Source organism: Heptranchias perlo, chromosome 10 (assembly GCF_035084215.1).
Source record: "Heptranchias perlo isolate sHepPer1 chromosome 10, sHepPer1.hap1, whole genome shotgun sequence".
NCBI lineage: Eukaryota > Metazoa > Chordata > Chondrichthyes > Hexanchiformes > Hexanchidae > Heptranchias > Heptranchias perlo.
The window spans coordinates 60,794,436-60,803,455 of record NC_090334.1 but is presented as its reverse complement, the minus strand read 5'-3'; the positions used below and the strand labels follow the sequence as shown (position 1 = coordinate 60,803,455).

Genomic DNA, 9,020 nt, shown 5'->3' with positions numbered 1-9,020 from the left:
CTGTCGTTCTTGTGGCCGACAGAGGGAGTGCAGGACAAAAAAAAAATCAATGAAAAGCAAAAAGAAAACCATTTGAAGTAGGACCAAAAATAACAAGCAACATACTTTTTTTTAGAAAAAGGTGAAACAAATTGTTACACAAACAGCAAAAGAAGCAAAATGTAAATAAAAATAAATCAAAATGCAAACGACAATAATTTTTTTTAAAGTCTGATAAAGTGGAAATGTTAAAATGTAAAAGCAAAATAAGAATGGCCCAAAATTATATTGAAAAAATGTTAACGAGTGAGAGCAAATTTTAACAAATGTGCTCTTAAAAATAAAACATAAGAGGAAAACATAATGCTCCTTGTATTTACATCGGCCTGGGCTTGCCGCAAGCCAGAAAGGAGGAAACGGAGAGTCGGAGTTAAGGGCAGTTTGGTTGGAAGTGGGTAGCAGTGTCCCACAGGGTTCTGTTCTAGGACTGCTTCTGTTTATTGTGTACATCTAATTTGGAAATTAGGCTAGAGGGAGTTGTGGCCAAATTTGCAGATGACACAAAAATAGGAGGCATAAGAAATAATCCTAAAAGGAAACAGCAAGAGGCTATTAATAATGTTATGTCCAAATAAACATACAAATTGGTGTGGTAATAACTAACTGCTTTTATTTCCAGACCCTCCAGTCTATAATATTCCCGTTGAAGAATAACAATATGAGAGACCATGGAGTGTAATTGCTACAATGTGATTATTCCTATCAGGGGGGCATCTAGTGTTCAATTAATATGTAAGTACCATATCAGATAAGATGGTGGGCTAGGCAAAAAGTGGCAGATGGACTTTAATGTCAGTAAGTGTGACGTTGTACATTTTGGTTTTAAAAAAGTAATATACCTTGAATGGGGGAGGATTGAGTGATATGAAAGAGCAGAGGGAATTTGGGAGATCAGGTTCACAAGGTGATAAAGCAGTACCTCAAGTGGATATGGCCATTTAAAAAAAAGCTAATGGACTACTAGGTTTTATGACAAGAGATATAGAACATAAAAGTTTAGATGTAATGGTGAATCTATATAAACCCTAATAAGACCACAGTTGGAGTAAATTTGGTCTCTACACTATAGGAAGGATGTTGAGGTAATAGAAAGAGTACAGCATAGATTCACTAGGATGCTGCCTGGTATGAAAAAATAGAAATATTAAGAAAGACTTGAAAATTTGGGGCGGTTTTCATTAGAGCAGAGCAGATTAAGGGGTGATTTGATAGAGGTGTTTAAAATAGTGAAGGGTTGGGACAGAGAAAATAGAAACAGACTGTTTCCAGGTCTAGAACAAGGGAACAGACGTATAAGATTAAAGAGATTTGAGACAAAAAACAGGAGAAATGTTTGTATACAGAGGGTTGTGGAATGTATTATGAGTTAATGACTGAAGTAGACACCATGTCAACATTTAAGAATAAGTTAGATAAGTGGTTGAAGGAAAGAGCGATGGGAACAGAATAGGAACATGGGATTAGAACTACTGTTCGTGTGGAGGACACGAGCAGTATCTTAGTGTTCAGTTAAAATGTAAGTACCATACATATCACCAACATTGGCTGATTGAACGAAACACCTTGTTTCTGTGTTGTAATTTCTATGTTCTTTTATGATTCCTGACAAAGACATTGTATTTGTTATGAAACTGTTTCAACGCCTGAAAATTGCTTACCTACTGTGAGAGACATGGAATCCGCTGCCCCTGTAAAAGATTTGAGTCCCATCTCACAGTGGTGCTATATCCTCCAAATGTGTATTGATATAACTTTGACAATATTTGCATAGTGGTCTAATTCTAATCAACCATGCACAGTATTTTCAAAACAGATGTAAGATACTGCAAGAAAATATAAACCTCATGTATCAATTTCTTTTTTCAAAAGTATACAATAATATTGTTCAAACAATGAAATCAACGGTACTGCAATAATATGCATTCACATAACATACCTTCAAATTGTAAAATCATCCATACAATGTTCATTCTCCATTGTTTTCAGTAATGCTTCAGGAATTGCAAACAATTAATTCAATGTCTTAATGATAAGTATGGCTATGAATACATCCTCTGCATACTGACATTCTAAAGTCATATCAGTGTTTTTATATCTCCAGAGGTGGTTCTTCCACTCTCACATCATGAGTCACTAGCACGTGACCACCATCATCATTTCCAATGAGAAAAATGGTTACAACAATGACTCTGACACCAAAGAACAAAGAGAGCACATCACAGCTTCTATAACACTGCCATCCATGACATCTTTGGGACAATGAACCACATGTCATCACCTCTGAATAAGTAGATGTTATTTTAAAAATGACATAGAAACAGATATGCTGCAGTGAGCAAACATTGTCCTTTTACCCAACCTCTCCTCCCCCATTCTGCCCCTACATGAATTAGGTAGAAGGAATACATTCTACCAATACTGTGGGAATTACAAAATGTCTCAAACCCAGGTCTCAGGCAAGCAGTAGTATTGGCCAATGAGGAGTGCATGAAGAATGGAGTTTGAAGTAACAAGTATTGATAAGGGATTCAGTGGCAGTGGGGATCAGATAGGAGTGGAGGCAGGCAATGTTGCAAAAGTGGAAGTAAGTAATTTTGGTGATAAATAGGAATGCAGTATAAAATATATCCCGGATTGATACGTGACAAGTAATAATCAACAAATGAATGTATTTTATTCTGAACTTTGCAGTGATTAACCTGCTGTCAGGATTAGAGAGATTGCTGGACTATAATGTAGCTATTTTCTCCAGATACTGCAAGAGACACGGTACATGTCTGCATCAAAAGGGGCAGAACTCGCTCCTGAAATAACAGAGCTCAACAGCGCTGCCAGTTTTTAGTGGTGAATCGAAGGAGCAAGTTCGTGTGTTTGCACATACGCAGTAAAACACTAAAATCGTGAACTTGCTCCTAGTGGTGAGCAGGTGATGACAGTTTCGAATTAAAGGGTCATTGCACGTTACAATCAGGGAAATCATTGAAAAAGTGTAAACTTGCTCATCTGCCCAGCTGGAAAGTAACTAATTACACCAGCAAACAGGTACACTTAAAAATACCAGGTCTAAACTAACTTTAAACATTTGCCTGAGGAAGGAGAAAATCTCCGAAAGCTTGTGAATTTAAAATAAAATTGCTGGACTATAACTTGGTGTTGTAAAATTGTTTACAATTGTCAACCCCAGTCCATCACCGGCATCTCCACATCACAACTTTTAACAGCACAGATGGTCTTAAAGACTGCCAAACAACTAAAAATTAACTTTTAAAAATGTGGAGTCTCACATTAATCCTTATTTTAAAAAAAATTTAAAAAATTAAAACATTTTTAAAAATCTTTTTCCTTCTGTCTCTTTAATTATTTCTTTGGCTTTTTATAAAATAAACTTTACAGTGACATACAGAATAACTAACTTTAAATGCAGCCCAAATCTATGTGCGTGACTTCCCTTCCTGACAGATTTAGTGGGCACATCGTGTACTCTTGCAGACTGTTACACGTATGTCAACTCACGTTGCTCAGAGGCTGAGTTGACAGCGCACAACGTCTTAAAAGATCAAAATCAAGCAAGTACTTTCGTTAATTTAATTTGTAGGAGCTGCTCTGTGCAAGTTCTGGGGAAGATACCATCCACACAAGCCTGACCTCGTCCTAGTGGAGCTCCGTGCAGAGTCTGTAATAGCTCGAGGGCTCTTGTTGCTACACGGGTTTCCGGGGTTTTAATTAGTCATTTTAATCCCTCCTGGGGGCTGGGTTACAACACGTGTTCTGGATCGTGATTGGCGGAACTTAATGCTCCTCCTTACGGGGGCGGGCGTAGGAAAGAGGATCTGAGACGCGATTGGTTTGTGTGTCTGTCAATTGGTTATTTGGTTACAGTGTCTGCGGATTGTGAAGTCAGAGTCAGGTACAAACGGCCGCGATAGTGCGGACCAGCCCTGGTGCACGATGGAAAGCTTGCAGGTTTGGTGTGTGAAATTTGGTGACTTATTAGATTCAAAGTAGTCACCGGTAGACAAAGGAATGAGAACAGACTTGGGCGGCTGCACGTCCTACTCTTAACCATGGCATTGCGAAGAGGTTTCCACTGGGTTATACCGTGCTTCTAATGGGAGGTAGAATGGAGGTTGTTATGTAAACCGGGGGCGAAGTTAGTTCAATCCAACAACTTGGAACTAACAGTAACACAGGTAAGACCAGTAAGCTATTATCATTCAAGTCTTCATCATGCACTTATTTATTTCAGAAATCAATTTTTAATTTGGATATAGATAATACGAAGTAAAGAAGGTGGGTTTGATGGTGTGCAATGTTTCATTTTGGCTTTGTTCCAGTACATCCAGAGACCGAATTAAACTCGTCACATCCTTCAAGTGAGTTTTCAAAACAAAAAATAGAATATGACCAGGCCAATCACGTCGTCTGAGTAATACAATTCCATTCATTCCCCACCACCCTCAGTCGCATAGAGTGGGTGTCGAATGGGGTTTCGTCCATGTTATTTGCTTCTTTTTATACACCTACCCTCACCAGAGATGCTGTCAGCAATCTTGCAGCATGTCAGAGGTTATAAATGGATATTGGTTCATTGTCATTGCCACAAAGCTACTGTACAACACTTCATATTGTGTGATAGTACCAACAGGTGTGAAGCATAGGTGGTTTTATCTTAGCAGGAGAGTTTTATTTTACTTTCACCCTCTACATCTGCTCCACTTTGGAACAATAATAAGTGACAAAAGAAGAGCAAAGTGTTCCAAACATGAACTGGGAGCTAGGGTAAGAGTTCTGCCAACTGATGCAAGCAATCTTTCTTTGCAGGTGCCTTAGTAAAAATCCAGTACAGAAGACACTGCTATTAGCTATAGTACCTGATTTCTTCTAATGGTGTAACAAACTGCAGTGCTCATTTGTTTTCTGGTCATGTTAACCTGTGATATAAAAAGCATGCAACAGTAACCCCCTGTTTAAATGTTTAATTTTTACTGAGCTGATAATAGAATGTATATGTTTGTTAAAATATAGACCTCCAGAGTGCACAAATAAAAGTCAAACATGTAGAGAATTGGGGGTGAACACCCAAGTGTAATTCTAGTATTTGGAATGGGGGTCAAACCCTCCCTTCAGTGGTTGCACCTCCAGCACAAACTATGAAGAATGTAACTGTGGCTGAAGATTTTTGTTTGATAATGCTCCTTTGGAAATCATTGGGATGTTTTACCATGTTAAAGGTGCAAGTTGTTGATATTCTGTTTATATAGTCTCAATTAGTGTGTGTGATATGTCTGAATTCTCTGTGTACCATATGCGTTCAGATTGAAAATGTAATTTTTTTTGGCCATTTTTTAAAAAAGATGCCAGTGCTTTAGCTAATGTCCTCTCATTAATCCGATCATAGGTTAGATGCAAACGTATTGCTAGAAAATTGACAATTCTGACATCCATCCCATTAATCTGCCCACTATGCACATCACCCTGATAATTTTCTCGCAAGATCTAAAACCTTTTTCTATAATAAAGACAAACAGATAATCCCATGTTGTTCACACAAACCTATTTTGTGCAGCCCATGTATACGATAGTAGAAGAAATTGTGCTGAGTAGACTATATAACTTGCTATAATGTCATTTGATCCCAGTTGATTTCTCAAGTTAATCTTTTTTTCTCCAATTTTTATGCCATTTTCTTCCCTCTCTTTCCTGAATGTTTTGCTGAGGTACAGGTCCAGTCACCCTGTGGTATCTCATCCAAGTGGGTATTATTCATTGAGTCTTGATAGTAAAGGCTAGAGCTTCCATCTATTATAATCAATGAGTGAAGAATTTAGCCTAGTTTGAGGAGACCATTCGACCATAGGGAGAATTCTAGCCAAGACTGCTATCCTTACCCAATATCCAGCAGAGGGTACCTCAATAGTTTTCAGGAACCCTGGATGAGTTTCCCTTCCCAAACTTGGGACCAATTGTACTACCCTTACCAGCACCATGGCCGAGATCAGCAAACAGAACAGGAATCAAATCTGGGGAGGGTTCAGTCTGTACAGATCTGCTGTTCATTAGATAAATTAATTGGGACAATTGGGGAGCATAGAGATTAATTTTTATGCTGACATGGTAAACGGCTGTTGGCTGTGCTGCTTCAGCAGTGGTCAGAGGCACTGGATTAACTTGGGATCCTGTGAGAATTTTTAGTTCTTTTTCTCCTTCACTGCCTCACCCCTCTGTATATTAGTTGGTTTAGTAACCAGAAGGAGCCAGAGGCAACTGCAATAAAGATAGATGTCACATGAAATGTTACCTACTAATTCCTAGAACATATGAAGACTTGAGAAAGTGTAATATAAGGAAGTTACTGGAATCTATAATCTGAGGCAGAATGACTGAGCACTTGGATGAGTATGAGTTGATCAGAGTCAGTCTGGATTTGTAATGGGTAGGTGGTGTCTGACTGACTAATTTAGTTGAATTGTTTGAGGTCACTAACATAGTGGATAGTGGAGTGTCTATGGATGCCTATCTGGACATCCTGAAGGCATTTGATAAGGTTCCGCACAAGAGATTACGAGCAAAAATTGAAATCATGGGCTGGTAAATGGTTGGGAGGTAGGAGACAGAGTAGCGATAAAGAGAATGTATTCTGGTGGGGATTTGACAATTGATGTTCCCAGACATCTGTACTTGGACCTTGGCTTTTTACAATAGTTATCAATGACTTGGATGAAGGAAAAGAAAGTTGTATATTCAGGTCAGCAGATGACACTAAGTTAGGAGGCACAGAAGTTACAATGGGTTATAGGAAGATTAAATGAGTGGGCAAAACTGTGGCAGATGAAGTTCAACATGGGGAAGTGTGAGGTACCGAAGAAAGAAAAATCAGAATATTTTCTTAAAGGTGAGACACCAGGAACTGTGGAGGAGCAAAGGGATTTGGGTGTGCATGTACACATCACTAAAAGCTAGTGCACAGGTACAAAAAGGAATCAAAAAGGCTAATGAAATGTTGGCCTTTATCTCAAGGGGGGGCTGGAATGCAAAGGGGAGGAAGTGATGCTTCAGTTGTACAGAGCCTTGGTCAGATCCCAAGTGGAGTACTACATTCAGCTTTGGGCACTGCACCTCGGTTAGGATATATTGGCCTTAGAGTGGGTATTGTGCTGGTTCACCAGAATGATACCAGGGCTTAAAAGGTTAAATTATGAGGCCAGGTTGCCAAAACTTTGCTTGTATTCTTGAGTTCAGAAGGTTGACTGAAGATCTAATTAAGGTTTTTTAAATGATAAAAGGATTAGCTACAGTAGATACAGAGAAACAATTTTATCTGATGGGGGAAATCCAGAAGAAAGGGACACAATCTTAAAATTAGAGTTGGGCCATTTAGGAGTGAAATCAGGGAGATCTTTTTCACGTAGAAATCTGGAACTCATGTCCCCTAAAAGGCGATGGATGCTGGGTCAAATGAAAATTTGGAGACTGAGATCAATAGATTTTTGTTAGGTAAGGGTATCCAGGGAAATAGATAATAGGTGGGTAAATGGAGTTGAGGTGCAAATCAGCCATAACCTGATTGAATAGCAGAACAGGCTTGAGGGGCTAATTGGCCCACTCCTGTCCGTGTTCCTATGGAATACCAGTGGGCTAGCTACAAGAGGTCCTGTAAGCAGAGTAACTCCTGTGCTGCTGCTTCAGTCGTTATCTTGTGAGGTATCTTGTTTTAGTGACTACATTATCTTCAGGGAAGTTAATGATACTATGTCCTGCAAACCTGCCCTTCTAGATTTTTCTGAGTACTCAACTCAGATTTGTCTCCATGTTACCTTAAAACTTAAACAATTCTTTCTTTGGATTTAAGTGTCAGTTTGGCTAAGTAGTCACATTCTAGTCTCTGAATCAGAAAGTTGTGGATTCAAACCCCATTCCAAGACTTGAACTCATAATTTAGGCTGACCCTTTAGTGCAGTGCTGCATTGTCAGAGGTGCTGTCTTTCAGATGAGACGTTAAACTGAAGCCTCACCTGCCTGCTCAGGTGGATATATGGTAGTCTAGTGGTCAGGGCTCATGAGTTCAGGACCCACCATGACACCAGAAAAGGGACCATGTGAGCTGTCAGATTGTCATTAAAAACCCAACTGGTACATGAATGGCCTTCAGGGAGGGGATCCTGTTGTCCCTCCCTGGTCTGGCCTGTGTGATTCCAGTACCACACAAGTTGACTCTTAATGTCCTTTATAACAGTTAGGGATGGTCAATACATGCTGTCTGCATCCTAAGAATTTTTTTTAAATGTGGGACTATTCACCAAGAGCAGGAACTTCTCTGGGGTGTCCTGGCCAAAATTCATCCCTCAAATGCCAAGGATTTTGAAGAGCAGGCAGTTTTGTCTGCCCTGGCCAAATGTATAAAGTTCCCTCTTCTACCATGTTAAAAGATAATCCCTTTGCATTGCACTGACGTACACCGTTGTCTCAATTCAATACCATTATAATCACTTGCAGCCCGTTCTCACTGCACGTTTAACATCGGCGCAAAGCTGTTAGGGTGTCCAGTCCCAAACTCTTTGCTCTTTTGGCTGCATTCGCGCTGCTGCTGCAGTTATCGTGAGTGCCCCCTTGAGCACCAGCAACGGCTACGTCATGTAGTTTTGCATTTCCAGCCATCAGAGAATTTGAGTGGACTGGGAAGGGGATGAAGTTATTCAGCTGCTCCTCGCCAAAGAATCATGATAGGTAGAACCCATAATGGTTCACTGGATAGATACAACCACTGTGCGTACAGACCATGAAACGTCCCACGTTCAGTCTCTGTGCTGAGTTAACGATTACAGCCTCGTGTGGCCCGCTAGAATTACCATCGGTTTTTCTGGACTACGAAGAGAAAAGTCTTCCAGGGTTTGCACTCTTGATTTAATATCCAAAGTAAAGCTCCCTTTCCTGTAGGGAGACTGGTTATCGCAGTGCACTCCTGTATCAGATGGTTACATTTA

General features: G+C 39.7%; 1 protein-coding gene across 9 annotated transcripts in view; it reads left to right on the top strand.

Moving 5' to 3' along the window:
* Positions 1-3,940: 3,940 nt before the first annotated feature.
* LOC137326625 (uncharacterized) overlaps positions 3,941-9,020 on the top strand; it is a 113,559-nt gene continuing 108,479 nt past the window's right edge. For all 9 annotated transcript variants that reach the window (XR_010964243.1, XR_010964245.1, XR_010964242.1 and 6 more), the window contains exon 1: positions 3,941-4,229. The gene's annotated coding sequence lies outside the window, so the exon portion shown is untranslated. The remainder of the gene's footprint in view (positions 4,230-9,020) is intronic.